The 18,428-nt window shown below is 36.4% G+C and overlaps 1 long non-coding RNA gene across 1 annotated transcript; it reads left to right on the top strand.

Annotated features, from left to right (window-relative positions):
- The first annotated feature begins 81 nt into the window (after window positions 1–81).
- Window positions 82–4,841, top strand: LOC131401123 (uncharacterized). Its single transcript, XR_009217548.1, has 2 exons — window positions 82–275; window positions 4,629–4,841. It is a non-coding gene; the product is annotated as an uncharacterized LOC131401123 (long non-coding RNA).
- The last annotated feature ends 13,587 nt before the right edge of the window (window positions 4,842–18,428 follow it).

The following is an 18,428-nucleotide window of genomic DNA, read 5'->3' on the forward strand; positions in this document are numbered from 1 at the left end:
TTACACGGCCACCCAACAGTGTATGAGGTAACAGTTTCCCCAACACCCTCATCAATACTTTATGTTATCAATTAAAATTTTTTTACCAACCAGATGTGCAAATAATGCTCTCATTTTTATTTTGCATTTCTTCTCATTACAGGAAAGGGTGAGCAATTTTTTATGGCATATTCATGTAGAGACTTTCAATTAACCTGTTTTCAGCACCATATGTCATGCCCATCCTCTGCTGTATTTGGTGTCTCGGATCCTGGAGCCCTTCCATAGTTTTACTGGTAAAATGTCCCCTTCTCAACTGTATCCTTCTTTGTACTAGACCAAAATTTCTTCCCAGCTACTGTTTCAGCTACCATTTCTCAAATGGCTTTCCTGCCTCTAGAGAACCCCCAGAACTTTCTGTCCTTTTGAGTTTGTACATATTTTATGTATTATTTTAGTATACTTTAAGTGGTATCTCAGAAGGGATTTGAAATGCTATATTTGTCATATACTAAATTCCCACATGTGACTGCCTCTCTATTTAATTCCATTGATCTGTCTATTCTTGAACCATATCACAGTTTTATATAATTGATATCTGGTAGGCAAGTATTCCCTCATTTCTATCTTTTAAAAGTTTCTTGGCTATTTTTGTATATTCTTCCAGATGAACTTCAGAACCAACTTGTCCAGTACTACCACTCTATCCCCCCTAAATTCCAATAAGATTGCTATGGGAATTTGTAGTTATTTAAAATTTTTTTCAATTATGAAATTTCTCATTCAGGAATATTGTACATCTATTCATTTGTCAGATCTTCACATTTATAGCCTTAAGTAATATTTTGTAGTTTTATTCATGTAAATGTTTTGTACATTTCTTGTCAGGTTTATTCCCATCATTTTTTTTCTCACTACTGTGAATGGGATCTTTTTTCCCCATTATATTTTCTAATTGGATATTGTTTTTATAGAGAGAAGTAATTGATTTAAAACTTAAACTCTTTTTCCATTTAACTCTAATGGTATCTCAGTTGATTCTCTTAGATTATTTATGTATCATATATAAACAAGGACATTTTATGACTCTTCCTTTACAACATTTATAACTTTTGTGTTAATGTTTTGACTAGAACCTGCAGAACAAGGTTGAGTAATACTTGTAAAGACAAATGAATATTCTTGTTTTGTTCTGACTTTAAGTGAATGCTAATAGTATTTCACTATTGAGTATGATGATTGTAGTTGTTCTCTATACTCTTCATCAAGTTATAAAATTCTCCTGTTCCTAGCCCACTGAGAGAATATTTTTAAGGTACTACAAGCACAAGGTAAAAAACTCAAATAGTACAAAAGAGTATGTGAAGAGTTGCCCATCTCTGTTCCCCAATTTCCCAGTTCCCTTACTGAGAGGCGATTTCTATTAACAATTTTTATGTGAACTACCAGAAAGAAATCAATGCAAATATAAGCATATATATGAATATGTTATTTTTTACACAAATAGTGGCATACTATAAACACTATTCTAAACCCTGATTTTTTTGTTGATAAATCAGCTATCAGTCATTTCTGTGTAAGTAATCTGTCTTTACTTTTTGGCTCTTCCCCTCCCACTTTGATTACGGAAAATTTCAAATATTCAAAAGTAAAAAGAATAGTACACTGAATACCAGTGTACCTGTTACCCAGCTTCAGTGATTATTAACTCATGGCCAATCTTGTTTCATCTATATTCCCCTAACCCCTGCTCCTCCACCTGCACACCAAGGTTATTCTGAAGTAAATATCAGACATCATATTATTTAATTTCATCCATAAATATGTATGTTGTGTTTGGTATATATCTAAAATATAAGCACTTTTATTAAACATTACAAGAAAACTACCACCTCTAAAAAATTAACAGTTCTTTAATATCATCAGATGTACAGTCACTATTCAAATTTTCCTGATTGTCTCATAAATGTTTGCATGTTTACGTCTAGTTTGTTTGAATCAGGATCCAAAAAAGGACTATACTCTGTAATTGGTTGATATGTTTCTTAAATCTCTTAATCTGTAGGTGCCCCTTCCTTCTCCTCCCCTTTTTTTTCCTCCCATGGGATTCATTTGTTGAAGAAACTGGATTGTTTGTCCTATACCACTTCCCATAGAATGGATTTTCAAGATTGCATCCCTGTGGTGTGGTTCCCTTGTTCCTTATATTTCCTGAATATTGATTAGATCTAGCAGCTTGATTGGATTTACACTCAGGTTCTATTTTTTCCTCTTTCGGTGGGGGCAAGAATATGTCATAGTAGACACAAAGTCTCTTGCTCATTTTAAGATCTTCTCTTTGATGTTTTGAAGTTTTACTTCAATGTATCTGGATGAGGATTTCTTTCTTTGTTTTCTTTTTCCTGTTTAGGATTCCTGAATCTTGAAGATTGGCATATTTTATCAATTCTCAGCTATTTTCTCTTCAAATACTGCTGTTCCACTGTTTTCTCTATTCTTCACCTGAACTCCAATTAGATATCACCTGTAAGCCTGGGGCCTTTAAAACTTAGGCTGTAGGCCACCAGGGATCAGATGACTTCAGAGCAAAAGTATGCTCCAGCACTTACTCAATAGAGTTGTGGTTATTTCATTGTTTCCTCTACTTTACTGCCAATGCAGTATGGATGTATGTGTGTGTGTATGGATAGAGATATATATCTCCACATACACTTAAAAATATATCTTGAAATTCATTCCGTATCACTATACAGTCATGCACCACATAACGACGTTTTGGTCAATGACAGACTGCATATATGACAGTGGTCCCATAAGATTAGTACTATATAGCCTAGGTGTGTAGTAGGCTATACCATCTAGGTTTGCGTAACTACACTCTATGATGTTCACACAATGACGAAATCACCTAACAATGCATTTCTCATAATATATCTCCATCATTAAGCAATGCATGACTGTATAATCTACCTCATTCCTTTTCCTTTTTTCATTTATTGAGGTATAACTTACACATAGTAAAATGTACGAATCATAGTAAAATGCAGGAATACAGAACATTTCCAGCACCACAGAAAGCTGGCTTCTTGTGCCCCCTCTCAGTCATTACCCACTCCCAAGATTAACCACATTCTGACTTCTGTAGTCATAGATTAGTTTTGCCTGTATTTGAATTTCATATAAATAGAATCATAAGGAGTATGTACTCTTTCACCTTTGATTTCTTTCATTCAACATTGTCTGTGAGCTTCATCTATGTTGTTGAGTATATCAATAGTTTGTTATTTTTCATTGCTGTGTAGAATTCTATCTTCTTAAAATTAACTTTTGTTTTATGGATACATCCTAATTTAGTTAACTAATCCTCTACTGATGGATATTTAAATAGTTTTCAGTCTTTCATTACTACAAACACTACTGCAGTGCATATGTTTATTCACGCATCTTTGCCAATATGTGTAAGTATATCAGTAGGATAAAATCCTAGATGTGTGAGTGCTATGTGAAAGATTATGTGCATTATTAGTCTTAATAGATATTGCCAAATTGCCTTCCAAAGAGGGTGTATTAATTTATACACCCACCTGCAATATATATGCGGGCCTGTTTCCCAACATCCTTGCCAACTATTAACAAATGTTTTATTCTTTGACAACCTGACAGATAAAAATAGAAACGTGTAATTAATAAATATTTTTGTTTTTTAACTGAAAATACATACACATGGTAAAAAAAATTCAAGCAATATAAAAGGATATACCATGAAAGTTATATATTACCCCTACTCCTATTCCCTAGTTCTCCTGGTTCCCTTTCCAGAAACCACCACTATAGTCAGTTTCTTGTGTATCTTTCAGATATATTCTATGCAAATAATGCATATGCAAGTATAAATGGGCTATATGTGTGTGCACATGTGTTTGGATATCTCTATCTGGTCTGCTTTAGTGATGAAAATGGAAGTTTACTTTCTTTTTTTCACTTAAAAATATATCTATATCTATATATCCATCTCTTTTCCCTTTTTTTCCACACATGGTAGCAGGCTATTCACTCTGCTTTTTTCACTAAATATATCTTTGAGATTGTGTCATATCAATACATTTAGATATCAATAGCCATATCTTTTTTATGGCTACATCATAGTTTTAACCAGTCCCAGGTACTTTGGTTGTTTCCAATATCCTGTTATTATAAACAACCTCCTTGAACATACTTATTTGTGCACATGTGCCAGTATATTTGTAGGATAAATTCCTAAAAGTATGGTTCTAGATCAGAGTATATACTGGCTGATGTGGTTCCCCGCCCAACATCCATTCTGTATCGTCCCTATTGTTTAGCAGTCATAAAGTTTGAAGGGGTGGAATTGATCTCACCCCCAGCTTCTGGTGGGGGTGTACCACCGTGTAACCCAATCAGGGTAAGCTCATCCCCTGTGCCTCAGTGATTGGTTCATGCAACCCAGGCCTTAGCCAGTCAATGCATACCACTGAAGGGGTTGTTCAGGAGTGGGCCAGTGACCCAATTCAAGTTAATGAAATGCTAGAGGATGTTTGTTGAAGTATTGAGGGAAGAAGGGTTTTTTTGTTTTTGTTCTGTGCTCTTCTGAGATAACAGAAGCCAGCTTTGTCTCTTCTCTTGGACAGTGTGGTGTAGCTGATGTGAAGCCTTCAAATGCAGCAGCCCTTTTGCTACCAGGAAGGGAGTCAAATTTATGATAAAGCTCACACTTTGGAAGACTGGAAGGAAATTAGGTCCTTGGTGATATTGTTGATTCATGCAATCGAACCAATTGCAAAGCCCACTCATCCCCTGGAATTTGCAGTTGTATGAACCAATAAATCGTCTTTATTGTTTAAGCCTATTGGAGTTGGGTTTTCTGTTACTCACTAATAAAAAAAGACATGTGTACTTTTAAAATTTTTTAATAAGTTGCCTTCCTAAACTTATACCAATTTACAATCCAACAACAAAATATGGGAGTGTCTGTTTGTCCACATCCTTGCCAAAATAACATATTATTAAACTTTCTGATATTGCCATTTTTATAGGAAAAGAGTGGTATCTCGTTGTATTTGTAATGCAATCTTTTTATCATGAGTAAGGTTAAGCTTCTTTCTTTTTTTCCTGAGGAAGATTAGCCCTGAGCTAACATCTGATGCCAATCCTCCTCTTTTTTTTTGCTGAGGAAGATTGGCCCTGGGCTAACATCTGTGCCCATCTTCCTCTACTTTATATGGGATGCCACCACAGCATGGCTTGACAAGCAGTGCGTCGGTGCGCGCCCGGGATCCAAACCTGTGAACCCCGGGCCACCGAAGCGGAGTGCGTAAACTTAACTGCTACACCACTGGGCCGGCCCCTAAGCTTCTTTCTAATATGCTTAAAAATCACATGTATTTCCTTTGTATGTGTATATGTGTGTGTGGGGGGTGGGGGTGTGTGTATACTGCTCATGTTCTTTGCCTAGTTTTCTATTTCTCTTTTTCTTATTGCTTTGTAAAAACTTTTTGTATACTAAGAAAATCAGGTCTTTGTCATATGGGTTCAAATATATTTTCGGAGTTTCTCCTTTGGCTTTTGACTTTCTTTTTTCTTTTTGTATTTTTTTAAGGCAAAATATATATAACATAAAATTTACCATTGTACAATGGTACATTGTACAGTGTACAATTCAGTGGCATTAAATACATTCACAATGTTATACAACCATCACCACTATTTATTTCCAGAACTTTTTCATCATGCCAAAGAGAAACTCTGTACCCATTAAACAATAATTCTCCATTGTCCCTTCCCAACAGCCCCTGGTAATCTCTATTCTACTTTCTGTCTCTATGAATTTGCCTATTCTAGGTACCTTATAGGAGTGGAATTGTACAATATTTGAACGTTTGTCTGGCTTATTTTACTTAGCATAATGTTTTCAAGGTTCATATTTATCATAGCATGTAGCAGAATTTTATTCCTTATTATGGCTGAATAATATTCCATTGCATGTATATACCATATTTTATTTATCCATTCATCTGTTGATGGACACTTGGCTTATTTCTACCTTTTGGCTATTGTGAATAATGCTGCTGTGAACATTGGTATACAAGTATCTGTTTGAGTCCTTGCTTTCAATTTCTTTGAGTATATACCTAGGAGTGGAATTGTTGGATCATATGGTAATTCTATGTCTAACTTTCTGAGAAACCACCAAACTCTTTTCTACAGCACCTGCAAACATTTTATATTTCCATCAGCAATGCACTAGGGTTCCAATTTCTCTCTTTTTTTTTAAACTTTTATTAAATTTATTTAAACTAAAAAAGACATAGTTCACCCATTTCCCCCACCTCCCCTCCCCCCAGCTCTTGCAACCAGCAATCTGTTCTCTGTATCTATGAACTTGTTTTTTTTTAGATTCTATATATAAAGAGAGATCATACAGTATTTGTCTTTCTCTGTCTGATTTATTTCACTTAGCATAATGCCCTCGAGGTCCATCCATGTGGTCACAAATGGCAAGATTTCATTTTTGGGGGGCGAATAATATTTCATTGTATATATGTATCACAATTCTTTCTCCATTCATCCATCAATGGACATTTAGGTTGTTTCCATATCTTGGCTATTATAAATAATGCTGCAGTGAACATGGAGGTGCATATATCTTTTTGAATTAGTGTTTTTGTTTTCTTCAGATAAATACCTAGAAGTGGAATTGCTGGATCATATGGTAGTTCTATTTCTAATTTTTTGAGGAATATCCATACTGTTTTCCATAGCAGTTGCACCAATTTACATTCCCATCAACAGAGCACAAGGGTTCCTTTTTCTCCACATCATCGCCAATGCTTGTTTTTTTTTGTCTTTTTGATAACAGCCATTCTAACAGGTATGAGGTGATATCTCATTGTGGTTTTGATTTGCATTTCCCTGATGATTAATGATGTTGAGCATCTTTTCATGTACCTCTTGGCCATCTGTATGTCTTCTTTGGAAAAATGTCTATTCAGATCTTCTACCCATTTTTTAATCGGATTGCTTGTTTTTTGTTATTGAGTTGTATGAGTTCTTTGCATATTTTGGATATCAGCTCCTTATCAGATATATGATTTGCAATTATTTTCTCCCATTCAGTAGATTGCCTGCTAATTTTGTTGATGGTTTCGTCTGCTGTGCAGAAGCTTTTTGGTTTGATGAAATCACACTTGTTTACTTTTGTTTTTGTTTCTTTTGCTTTTGGAGTCAGATTCAAAAAATCATCTCCAAGACCTATGTCAAGGAGCTTACCAACCTATGTTTTCTTCTAGGAGTTTTATGGTTTGAGGTCTTACATTCAAGTCTTTAATACATTTTGAGTTAATTTTTGTGTATAGTATAAGATAGTAGTCCAGTTTCATTCTTTTGCATGAACAAAAGATTTTAATTTTGATAAATTGCAATTTATTTTTTCTTTTGTTGCTTGTGCTTTTGTTGAAAAGACTGTCAATTCCCCCACTGAATCTTCTGGCACCCTTGTTGAAAATCAATTGACTATTTATGTGAGGGTTTATATCTGAGCTCTGTATTCTATTCCATTGGTCTATATGTCTGTCCTTACACCAGTATCACACTGTTTTGATTACTGGAGCATTTTAGTAGTTTGTAGTTTTGAAATCTGGAAGTGTGAGTCCTCTAACTTGGTTCTTTTTCAAGATTGTTTTGGGTATTCAGGGTCCTTTCAGATTCCATATGAATTTTAGGATGGATTTTTCTATTTCTGCCAAAAATTCCATTGGGATTTTGATCAGGATTGCATTGAATCTATAGATCACTTTGAGGAATAGTTTCATCATAACAATATCAAGTCTTTCAATCCATGAACATGAGATGTCTTTCCATTTATTTTTGTCTTCTTTAATTTAGTTCAGTAATGTTTTGTGATTTTCATTGCTGGCATATAGAAATGCAACAGATTTTTGTGTGTTGATTTTGTATCTTGTTTATTAGCTGTAACAATTTTTTTTTGTAGAATCTTTAGGGTTTTCTACATCATATCATTTGTGAATGGAGATAATTTTATTTCTTCCTTTCCAACCTGGTTGCTTTTTATTTCTTTTTCCTGTCTAATTGCTGGCTAGAACTTCCACTATTATGCTGAATAGAAGTGGCAAAGGCAGATAGTTCTGATCTTATGGAAAGAGCTTTCAGTTTTTAACCACTGTGTATGATGTTAGCTGTGTTTTTTTTCATATATGGCCTTTATCATGTTGAGGAAATTCCCTTCTATTCCTAGTTTATTGAGTGCTTTTTATCATGAAAGAGTTTTGGGTTTTGTCAAATTATTTTTCTGTGTCTATTGAGATGATCATATTATTTTTATCCTTTATTATGTTAATGTGGTATATCACATTGATTGATTTGCATATGTTGAACCATCCTTGCATCCCAGGGATAAATCTCACTTGGTCATGGTATATGATCCTTTTAATGTGCTGTTGAAATAAGTTTGCTAGTATTTTGTTGAGGATTTTTGCATCCATGTTCATCAGGGATACTGGCCCACAGTTTTCTTCTGGTGTCTTTGGCTTTGGTATCAGGGTGATGCTGGCCTCATTGAATGGGTTAGGAAGTGTTTCCTCCTCTTCAATTTTTTGAAAGAGTCTAAGAAGGATTGGTGTTAATTCTTTTTTTTATTTTTTTATTATTTTTTTTGTGAGGAAGATCAGCCCTGAGCTGACATCCATGCTAATCCTCCTCTTTTTTTTTTTTTTTTTGCTGAGGGAGACCAGCTCTGAGCTAACATCTATTGCCAATCGTCCTCCTTTTTTTTCCCCAAAGCCCCAGTAGATAGTTGTATGTGATAGCTGCACATAGTTCTAGTTGCTGTATGTGGGACGTGGCCTCAGCATGGCCGGAGAAGTGGTGTGTCGGTGCACGCCCGGGATCCGAACCCGGGCCGCCAGTAGCGGAGTGCACGGACTTAACTGCTAAGCCAAGGGGCCGGCCCCGGATTGGTGTTAATTCTTCTTTAAATGTTTAGTAGAATTCACCGGTGAAGTCATTTGGTCCTGAACTTTTCTTTGTTGGGAAGTCTTTCATTACTGATTCAATCCCCTTACTAGTTATAGGTTTTTTCAGATTTTCTTTTTCTTCATAAGTCAGTTTTGGTAGATCGTGTGGGAAAGGGACATACTTGTTTCCTCTACCCACAGAATACTTCTGTATTCCAAATGTGTGGGTGTTTTTCCCACACCAAGCAATTCTCCATGTCTCAGCAGACACCGACTGGATGTTCTATAATTTAACTCAATTCTGACACTATCTACCTGGAGATAGCATCAGATCCCACAAGTTAAGGGCTCAGTCTCACAAGTCTGCCCCCACTTAAGACACCAACTGCAAGTCCAGGTTGTCATTTGTGCTTCTGACCGACTAGCTGCATATCAGAGGATCCCACAACTCCCTCTTTGGGTTTGATAATTTGCTAGAATGGCTCACAGAACTCAGGTAAACAGTTTTCTTACTAGATTACCAGTTTATTATAAAAAGGTAAAACTCAGAAACAGCCAGATGGAAGAGATACATAAAGGTATGAGGGAAGGAGTGTGGAGCTTCCATGCCTTCTCCGAGTGTGCACCCTCTCAGAACCTCCACATGTTCACCAACCTGGAAGCTCTCCAAACCCCTTTGATTAGGATTTTTATGGGGGCTTCATTATGTAGGCATGGTTGATTAAATCATTGGCCAGTGGTGATTAAGTCGACCTCCAGCCCCTCCTTTCCCTGGAGGTCAAGGGATGGGGCTGAAAGTTCCAATTGTCTAATCACACGATTGGTTCCCCTGGCTATCACCCCCCATTCTGAGGCTATCCAGAAGCCCCGAGCCACTAGTCACCTTGTTTATAGTCTTGTTCAAATCTTCTGTTTCTGCATTGATCTGTCTGGTTGTACTATTCATTACTGAAAGTGGAATACTGAAGTGTCCAACTTGTAGAACTGTCTATTTCTCCCTTCAATTCGGTCAAATTTTTGCTTCATGTTTTAGGGCTCTGTTGTTAGGTGAATATAGGTTTACAATTGTTCTATCTTCTTGCTGGATCAAACCTTTTATCAATATCTAATGTCTTTTTTGTCTCTTATAACCTTTTTTGATTTAAAGCCTATTTTGTCTGACAATAATATAGTCCCTCAGCTCTGTTTTGGTTACTATTTGCATGGAATATCTTTTTCAACACTTTTACTTTCAACCTCTTTGTGTCCTTATATTTAAAGTGAGTTTCTTGGGGCCGGCCTGGTGGCGCAAGCGGTTAAGTATGTGTGCTCCACTGCGGCGGCCCGCGGTTCGCAGGTTCGGATCCTGGGTGTGCACCGACGCACTGCTTGTTAAGCCATGCTGTGGTGGCATCCCATATAAAGTAGAGGAAGATGGCCATGGATGTTAGCTCAGGGCCAATATTCCTCAAGAAAAAAGGAGAGGATTGGCATCAGATGTTAGCTCAGGGCTAGTCCTTCTCACAAAAAATAAAAATAAAAATAAAGTGAGTTTCTTGTAGACAGCATATAGATGGATCCTGATCTTGTTTTTTAAATCAAATCTGCCAAGCTCTGCCTTTTACTAGGAGAGTTTAAATCATTTACATTTAATGTGAGTACTGATAAAGAGAGATTTACTTCTGGCATTAATCTGTGTGTTTTCTTTATGTCTTATATGTTTTTTTGTTCCTCAGTTCCTACATTACTGCCTTTTTTGGTAGTGTGCCATTGTGATTTTCTTCTTCTTTCCTTTTCTGTATATTTTAAAGTTCTTTTCTTAGTGGGATTTCAATTAACATCTTAAATTTATAACAACTTAGTTTGAATAATAGCAATTTAGTTTCAATAATATACAAACACTCTGCTTTTATACATCTCCATCCCTCTCCTTTTATATTGTTATTGTCACAGATTACATCTTTATAGATTGTTGGCACATTAACATAGATTTCCAATTATGTTTTATGCATTTTCCTATTAAATAATATAGGAAAAAGAGAGAAGTAACAAATTACAACAAAAGTACAATAACACTGGCTTTTGTATTTACCTACCTAGTTACCTTTTCCAGTGTTATTTTTTCTTATGGCTTCAAGTTATTGTCCAATTTCCTTTCATTTCAACCTGAAGTTCCCCCTTTAGTTTCTCTTGTAGGTCAGGTCTACTGGTAATGAAATCCTTCAGCTTTTGTTTATCTGGAAATGTCTTCAGCTCTCCTTCATTCATAAAGGATTGTCTTGCCAGATATAGAATTCTTGGTTGACAGTTTTTTCTTTCAGACCTTTAAATATATCATCATACTGCCTTCTGGTCTCCATGGCTTCTGAGGAGAAATAAGCTGTTAATATTGAGGTTCCCTTGCACGTGATCAGTTGCTTCTTTCTTGCTGCTCTAAAAATTCTTTCTTTGTCTTTGGGTTTTGCCAATTTGACAGTAATGTGTCTTGGTGTGGAACTTTGAATTTATCCTGCTTGGAGTTCGTTGAGCTTCTTGGACATATATATAGATTTGGGAAGGTTATGGCCATTATTTATTAAAATATTTTTTCTGCTTTCTCTCTCTTTTCTCCTTCTGGGACTCCTATAATGTGTACAGTGGTACATCTGATGATGTCCTACAGGTCCCTAAGGCTCTGTTCATTTTTCTTCATTCTTTTTTTCCTTCTCCTTAGCATGGATAATTTCAATTTTCTCATCTTAAAGTTTGTTGATCCTTTCTTCTGCCTCCTGAAGTCTGTTGTTGACCTCTTCTAGTGAGTTTTTTCACTTCGGTTATTCTACTTTTCAGTTCCAGAATTTCTGTTTGGTTCCTTTTTGTAATTTCTCTCTCTTTATTGATACTCTCATTTTTTTCCATACATTGTTTTCCTGATTTCCTTTAATTCTTTGTCCATGGTTTCTTTGAGCTCATCAAACATATTGAAGACATTTGACTTAATGTCTTTGACTAGTACTTTTAATGTCTGGGCTTCCTCTTCTTCCTTCTTCCTCAAATCCTTTTTCCCTGTGATTGGGCCATACTTTCATGTTTATTTGTATATTTTAAAAATTTTTTTGAAAACTGGACATTTTGAGCATTATTATTGTGGTAACTCTGGAGATCTAATTCTCCTGTTCCTCTGGGATTGATGAATCTTGCTTGTTGAGGGTTGGAGCCATCTGTTTGTGACGTTTGCCAACTACTTTTGCAAAGTGTGTATTACTTGTTGTGCATGGTCACTGAAGTTTCTATTCTGTTATCTCTGTGGTCAGCCAGTAACCTGACAAAGATTTCCTTAAATGTCTGTGTCCCCAAAGGGGGAAAAGAAGCAAAACAAAACAAAAAACCTAAGTACTATCTCTTTAAATCCCCTGTAAACTGATTCAGCCCATGGGGATTAAAACAGTGGCCAGCCTCTGTGCCAGCCTCTCAACCATCAAAAACAGCAATCAGCAATCAAACCACACAATCCTGATATTTGGAGGACAATGTCCTTATTGCCCACTCAGGCTCCAGGAAGCTGCACCGGGAACTGTCCCCTTACTTGCCTGCCTCGGGGCTGGGGGATGGCAACTGCTATGTGAAAGGCCAACATTTCAAGAAGTTTACCAAAACTTACAAGCCTCTTTATCAAGCTCTCCCCTGGACTCAGCAAATATTTGACTAGACTCCAGAGTTCCAAAATTGTTGCTTCAAATAGTTCCTGCCAGCTCAATAATTGTTTAGGTGGAGGGATGGATTCCTAGAGCTTCCCACTCTGCCATCTTCCATGACATCTAGCTGGTATTATTTTACTCTTTAGAATTTATTACTATTTGTAGCCTAGTACGTGATGAATTTTTCTAAGTGTTCTACAGCCTTTGAAAAGAATGTGTAGTCTATTTTGAGGTACCAAGTTCTAAACAAATCTATCAAATCCAACAAGTTATTTGTAATATTCAAATCTGCTATATTTTTACCTGATGTGGCTCTTTGGATCTGTCAGTCTGAGTAATGTTTGTCTCCCACCATAATTTTGTCTTAGTCATATTCTTGTATTTCTAATAGGTTTTTTGCTTTATATTTCACTACTATGTTGTTCTGTATGAAAAGTTCAATGACAGCTGTATCTTCCTTCTTGGTTAATTGTGCCCTTTGCCCATTTAAACAAATGGTACCTTTCTTGTACCATTTTATACCTTTTGTCTTGAATCCTACTTTATCTAATATTAATATTGCCATTTCTGCTTTGTTTTTTTTTAAAAATGATATCTGCCTGATGTGTCTTTACTTTTAATATTTCTGTGTCATTTTGTTTCAGTTCTGTCTCCTGTAAACAATATATAATGGGATTTTTTAAAAACTCAGTTTTTATAGTCTTTTTTAAATAGAGAAATTTAACCTATTTATTGTGATTAGTAATATCTTAGGTTTTATGCTACCATCTTAGTTCATGTTATTTTATGACGCTTTCTTGTTTTTTATATTTTTACCTCCTGACTTTTGCTTGACCAATCAAGTTGTCTTTGTTCCTTTTTCCCCTCTAGTTCTAGTTCCTATTTCTAGTCAACAAGTAATTAGCCTTATATTTAAAAAAATATTTAAACTTACACCTTTTCTGTACACAGCAATAATTATTCAATATCTATAATTCTCCATTCATATTTCTTTGCCATCTCTAATGTTTTTGTAAAATTATTTCAAATATTGGTTCTAGACATTAAAATTCTTGGCTACGTTACACCTCTTTTATTTTAGGAATCCTTTCTTAAAAATTGTACAGAAGTCACAGCCACATTATTAGAAATTATTTATTTATTTTTAATTTTATTTAATTTTTGAATATTTACATGGTTTCAAAATTTCAAAAAGTTTAAGATGATATGCAATTTAAAAATCTCCCTCCCTTGAGCCGGCCCCGTGGCTTAGCAGTTAAGTGCGTGCGCTCCGCTGCTGGCAACCCAGGTTCAGATCTGGGGCGCGCACCGACGTACCGCTTCTCCGGCCATGCCGAGGCCGCGTCCCACATACAGCAACTAGAAGGATGTGCAGCTATGACATACAACTATCTAGTGGGGCTTTAGGGGGGAAAAAAATTAAAAATCTTCTCCCACTTTTGTCCCCAAGCCATATAGGTTCTCCTTCTAGGAAACAAGTGAAGTTATCAGTTTCTTGTGTATCTTATCAGAGACATTCTATGCATATGCAAGCAAATATTCATAGTCTTTCTTTTTATTTCTTTTCTTATCCAAATGATAGCATACCATCCACATGTTCTGAATCCTGCTTTTGTCTTAACAATATGTCTTGGTGGTCATTCCAAACTATGCATTTTTAAACCTTTTATTGTGGGGGGTCTGCCCGGTGGTGTAGTGGTTAAGTGTGCATGCTCCACTTGGGCGGCCCTGGGTTTGCAGGTTTGAATCCCAGGCGCAGACCGATGCATGACTCATCAAGCCATGCTGTGGCAGCGTCCCACGTACAAAAATGGAGGAGGGTGGGCACAGATTTAGCTCAGGGCCAATCTCTCTCACAAATAAATAAATAAACCTCTTATTGTGGAAATTTTCAAACATAGACAAAGGAGAGAAAATAGTATAATGAACCCCCATGTACCCATTACCCAGTTCAATAATAATAAACACCCTGTTATTACTGTTTTATCTATCCCTCTCACTTATTATTATTATTAATATTATTATTAAAGATTTTGCTTGAGTATTTTAAAGCATGTCCTAGGCATCATATCATTTCACTTTTAAATATTTTGGCTCACATCTTTAAAAGATAAAGACTTAAAAAAAATGCAACCACAATACCATTATCACACTCAATAAAATGTATAATTTCTCCATACCATCTAATACCTAGTCTGTGTTTAGTTTTCCCTTAGTATTTCAAAAATGTTTTATTTTGCAGTTCTGACCTATGGATACTTTTATTGACAATTTCAGGAGCTCTGCCACTCCCATTCCTTGTTTCCCTTAAGCTCTTTTTCCTGTTTGACATTATTGACTATTCCTTATAACTTTTAAAGCTATTCTAGATGTTCTTCTGTTCTAAATCCTTCTTTTCTATTTTTTCTTGGCTCCTCTATTTCCTCCTACCTGCATCCTTGAGGCCCAATGCTGAACTCTCTTCTCTAACTTTCCTTCTTTCGGGTAAGTAATCCACGTTGTTTAAACTATCACCTTTGCTGATGACTCTAAAATCTTCATGTCTAGCCCAGGCCTCTCACCAAAACTCCACCTCTATTTCTAACTGCCTATAGGACACCTCTACATGAAAGCCCATTGTAAACTCAAACTGAAAATATCAAAAATTGAACTTATTATCTTTCCCCCCAAATAACTCTCTTCATTTCCTCATTTCTGATAATGGCAACATCATTCTTCCTCTTGCTAAGCTTTAACATTCTAGTTATTTCTTTTTTTTTTTTTTTAAGATTTTATTTATTTATTTATTTATTTTCCCCCCAAAGCCCCAGTAGATAGTTGTATGTCATAGCTGCACATCCTTCTAGTTGCTGCATGTGGGACGCGGCCTCAGCATGGCCGGAGAAGAGGCACGTAGGTGCGGCCCGTAGGCTGCCAGCAGCGGAGCGCGTGCACTTAACTGCTAAGCCACGGGGCCGGCCCATTCTAGTTATTTCTAAACTGTAATTCTCTTTCATCCCCCTTATTCAGTTAGTTACCAAGTTCTATTGATTCTTCCTTTGTAGTATCTCTAGCTTCTCTCCAGTCTCACTGTTATTCCCCGAAACCTAATCACAGACCTTCATAGGTAACTTAGCTACCATGTAGTATTATGCTGGAAGTCTTAACCAATGCAGTGAAATGAGAAATCAAAATAAGAGGTATAAATATTGGCAAGGTAAAGACAAAACTGTCACTATTTCCAGTTGATATGAAAATCCAAGAATCAACTTACATGTTATTAAACCAAAAAAGAAATGTTTTCATTCAAAATGGCCACTTATAAAATATAATACCAAAATCAATAACTTTCCTAAATATAACCAACAACTAAGTAGAAAATGTTGTAAAAACAAATTCCATTCACAATTGTAACAAAAGCTATAAAATATATAAGAATATAGGCAATGATCTCTTACATAGGAAAGGACCAAAAACAGCTCTAGCATAAAAGAAAAATTTGATTGGACATCATCAAAATTTTAAAAACTTCTGCTATTTCATTTAAGAAAGTGAAAGGCAAGCCACACAGTGGGAGAAAATGTTCACAATACATATGTCTGACAAAGGATGTGTATCCAGAATATATAAAGAACTTTTACAACTCAAATTAAGAAAACAACCTAATAATAAAATGGGCAAAAGATCTGAACAGACACTTCACAAAGAAAGATGAATGAATAGCCATTAAGTAAATGAAAAGCTGCTCAAATCATTAGGCATCAGGGAAATGCAAATAAAAACCACTGTGAAATACCACTATATACCCATTAGAATTTACTAAGTGATAGTGAAGATGTGGGGCCACTGAGACTTTCATATATTAGAGCGTAAAATGCTACAACCACTTTGGTGTACTATTTGGTAGTTTCTTATAATGTTGATATACAAAGTTAAACAGACACCTACCCAATGACCCAACAATTCCACTTCTAGGTATTCCTCAAGAGAAATGAAAACATGTCCACAAAAAGACTTATACACAAATATTCATAGCAGCTTTATCTATAATGGCCCCAAATTGGAAACAAATTGCTATGTATCTTTGCAATTGAATACTACTAAGCAATAAAAAGGAATGAACTACTGTTATGCCCAACAATATGAATAAATCTCAGAAATATTATGCTGAGCAAAAGAAGTGGACACAAAAGAGTATATGCTGTGTGGTTCCATTTATATGAAATTCTAGAAAAGCATAATTAATCTTTAGTAACAGAAAGCAGAACAGTGGTCCTCTGGGGCTATGGGTGGTAGGGATTGACTGCAAAGGGGTACAGGGAACTATTTGGGGTGATAGAAATGTATGTCTTGATTGTGGCAGTAATCACATGGTGCATACTCTTGTCAAAAGTCATCAAACTATAAACCTAAAATGAGCTTATTTAATGACATATAAATTATACCTCTAAACATTTTATTTTAAAGTAAAAATATAATTCGGCAATAAAAAGGGATGAAGTACTTGAGTGACATCAGCATCATGGCAGAGCAAGCTGTTCCTTTAGCCTCTTTCCCCTATGCTACAACCAAATGGACATTCATTAACCAACAGAGGATTCCCTACAAAGCACAATAGTATGTCTGAGAGATCCATGCAGCCATACATCTGAAGGTGGGAGTACTGGATACCCGGGAAGCAGTGGAAGGAGGTGAGCACATCCCCTCCCCTTTCCCAGCGGCAGTGATCTCGGTCACAGGTCCTCACACAGCAGCTGGTGCACAACTCTAAGACGAGGTGGGGGAGCAGGTAGGCCTGTGTATGAATGCTTTCACTTTCAGAGTGCAGCTCGGCCCATGGGAATGCTCACAGTGAGTGGTACGGCTCAGCAATTGCATGGGCCCCCCACCAAGTGCAGCAGCCCAGGGGAACTGCATGTGAGCACAGAGCAGGCTCATGTGTGCAAAAAAAAAAGCACCAACCCCCTGCCTAGTGCACCAGCTTGGCGGGTCCCTGGCCGAGGCAGCAGTTCCACACCAGAGTGCCTGCTCATGTGTGTGTGACCTGCCAAGTGGCTGTGGCCAGCAGGCAAACACAGACGAACTCTATCAGCATAACTTCCAGCAGACATGGCAGGTTCAGAAAACAGCTCCTGGCCACACACTCCCAAAAGGTGGCAGGTGGAATCTGTGACCTGATACTACCACTATGCGCCAGCAAAGGATCAATTCATCAAACACCATGAAGAACCACATTAACACTCCAGGGCAGAAGGAAAATGACAAGTCTCCAGAAACCAATCCTGAAGTCACAGATATTTACAATCTAAATGACAGAGAATTCAAAATAGTTGTCATAAAGAAACTCAATGAGTTACAAGAAAACTCAGAAAGATAGTTCAATGAACTCAGGAATAAAATTAATGAGCAGAAGGAATTCTTCAATAAAGAGATTGGAGCTCTAAGAAAAAAACAAACATAAATTCTGGAGATGGAGTATACAATGAATGAGATTAAAAAAACAATCTAGAAACCTTAAAAAACAGAGCTGATGTTATGGAGGACAGAATTAGTGATTTAGAGGACAGAAATCCTGAAATGTTTCAGGTGGAGGAAGAGAGAGAACTAAGACTTAAAAAAAATGAAGAAACTCTTTGAGAAATAACCGACTCAATTAGGAAATGCAACATAAAGATTATAGGTATTACAGAGGGAGAAAGGAACAGAGAGGTTTTTCAAAGAAGTAATAGCTGAGAACTTCCCAAACCTGGGGAAGCAACTGGACTTACAAGTATATGAAGCCAATAGAACTCCTAATTACATCAATGCAAACAGACCTTTTCCA

The sequence above is a fragment of the Diceros bicornis genome, chromosome X, assembly GCF_020826845.1.
Source record: "Diceros bicornis minor isolate mBicDic1 chromosome X, mDicBic1.mat.cur, whole genome shotgun sequence".
Taxonomy (NCBI): domain Eukaryota; kingdom Metazoa; phylum Chordata; class Mammalia; order Perissodactyla; family Rhinocerotidae; genus Diceros; species Diceros bicornis.